Genomic DNA, 2,775 nt, shown 5'->3' on the forward strand with positions numbered 1-2,775 from the left:
TGAGTCTTCCCCAGTACGAGAGGAAAAGTATATCCCAGAGTATGTGTCCAACCCAGTGCATACCAGAACATGAATCAACCACACCACTAGTGTAGCGACTGAAACCAGAACCATATACACACAGACATCTGAATGAATGAATGATGAACTAGAACAGACCGGACAGGGCTGGAATATTTGGGAGCAAACATTAGGGCTGGGAATTGCCAGGGACCTCACGATACGATATTATCACGATTCTTAGGTGCCAATACAATATGTATTTGATACTGAAATATTATTGTGATTTGATGTTCAAAACATATTATTCACTATTAGGGTTTCACATTTTGGGGAATATTCAGAGGTGGAAACTTTCCGTGGGAATTAACGGGAATATATGGGAATTAATATTAATACCATTTCAAATATATATGTTTATTTGTATTGGATATATTTACCATATCATATAGAGACAAACATAAACCTTTTACCGTATGATAAGTAGACAATTGCAAATTATTAAATCCTTCCAATAAAAATAAAAAACAACATAGTTACGAAAATAACTTTAATTGATTGAGTGGACTCTTCACATGGGATGATTTCACTGAACAACAAAAGGGAATATTGAATGATCCCCAATGATCCATCGCATCTCCCAAAAACGTTTTCAACATACATCTGTAAAATTCCTTAACTATTTACCGTAGATGGAATTGTATTTGGGGAAACAATTTTTTCCCTAATCTTTACAGGAAAATGCCACGGGCACTATCTGATGTGTGGAGACATTTCACTTCAGCTAATGTAGAAGGAAAAGCTGTGTACATTTTGCAAATACTGTGCCAAATCATATGTGAAGAATGCAACAAAGATGCAGAATCATCTGGCCAAGTGCATAAAGTTCCCTCAGCATCTCACAACAAGCAACATCTGACAAAAGTCCCTGTACTTCTATTCGAGGTGAAAATGATGAATCAGATACCTTATCGATAACAACAGCTCATGGTCCTCATGGAATCAGAAGTGTTTTTGACTCAATGGAGGAACGTAGTCAGAAATGCTGATGAATGCCTTGCTCAAGCTGTGTATTGCAACTGGTTCACCTCTGATGCTCACAGGCAATGTGTATTGGAAGAGATTTCTGAATGTTCTTCACCCAGCATACACCCCTCCAACCAGACATGCTTTATCTACTCATTTGCTGGATGCAGAGTTCAACAGAGTTCAAGTGAAGGTCAAGCAAATCATAGAGAAAGCAGACTGTATTGCAATCATCTCTGATGGGTGGTCGAATGTTCGTGGGCAAGGAATAATTAACTACATCATCTCCACCCCTCAACCAGCATTCTACAAGAGCACAGATACAAGGGACAACAGACACACCGGTCTCTACAATGCAGATGTCATCAATGACCTTGGACCACAGAAGGTATTTGCACTGGTGACAGACAATGCTGTGAACATGAAGGCTGCTTGGTCTAAAGTGGAGGAGTCCTACCCTCACATCACACCCATTGACTGTGCTGCTCATGCATTGAATCTGCTCCTCAAGGACATCATGGCACTGAACAATGGATACACTCTACAAGAGAGCCAAGGAAATGGTTAGGTATGTGAAGGGTCATCAAGTTATAGCAGCAATCTACCTCACCAAGCAAAGTGTGAAGAATAAGAGCACAACATTGAAGCTGCACACCAACACCCGTTGGGGTGGTGTTGTTGACAGTCTCCTGGAGGGGAAGGAGTCTCTCCAAGAAATGGCCATATCACAGTGCCAATATCAAGAGGATCCTCCTGGATGATGTATTTTGGGAGAGAGTGGTAAGCAGCCTGAAACTCCTGAAACCTATAGCAGTAGCCATTGCACAGATTGAGGGAGACTATGCCATCCTGTCTGATGTTCAGACTCTGCTTGCAGATGTAGGAGAAGAAATCTGTACTGCCCTGCCCACTTCACTGTTGCTCCAAGCAGAGGAAACTGCAGTTCTGAAATGCATCAAAAAGTGTGAAGACTTCTGCCTGAAGCCCATACAAGCCGCAGCGTACATGTTGGACCCCAAGTATGCTGGCAAGAGCATCCTGTCTGGCGCAGAGATCAACAAGGCCTATGGTGTCATCACTACTGTGTCCCGCCACCTTGGCCTGGATGAGGGCAAGGTTCTTGGCAGTCTGGCAAAGTACACTTCCAAGCAAGGGCTTTGGGATGGAGATACAATATGGCAGTCGTGCCAACATATCTCATCAGCCAGCTGTTGGAAGGGACTTCGTGGATCTGAGGCTCTTTCCCCTGTTGCCTCCATCATCCTCCAAATCCCACCAACATCAGCCGCCTCAGAGCGCAACTGGTCCTTGTTTGGGAACACACACACCAAAGCATGCAACAGGCTGACCAATACAAGGGTTGAAAAATTGGTGGCTATCCGGGCAAATTAGGCTTTTTGAGCCTGACAACGAGCCATCCTCAACAAGGTTGGAAAGTGACAATGAAGATGAGGCGTCAAGAGTCTGATGTTCAAGAGGTGTTCATTGAGGAGGTCCATGGAAGCCTGAGAGGAAGACAACCAAAGCTTTAGTTTCTAGACTATAATTTTACAGATGTATGTTGAAACCGTTTTTGGGAGATGCAATGGATCAGTGGGGATCATTCAATATTCCCTTTCTTTTGTTGTTCAGTGAAATCATTCCATGTGAAGAGTCAACTCATTTAATTAAAGTTCTATTCGTAACTAAAACGTTTTTTAAAATTTCTATTGGAAGGATTTAATAACTTGCAATTATGTCTACTTATGA

Source organism: Salvelinus namaycush, chromosome 9 (assembly GCF_016432855.1).
Source record: "Salvelinus namaycush isolate Seneca chromosome 9, SaNama_1.0, whole genome shotgun sequence".
In the NCBI taxonomy this organism is placed as follows: domain Eukaryota; kingdom Metazoa; phylum Chordata; class Actinopteri; order Salmoniformes; family Salmonidae; genus Salvelinus; species Salvelinus namaycush.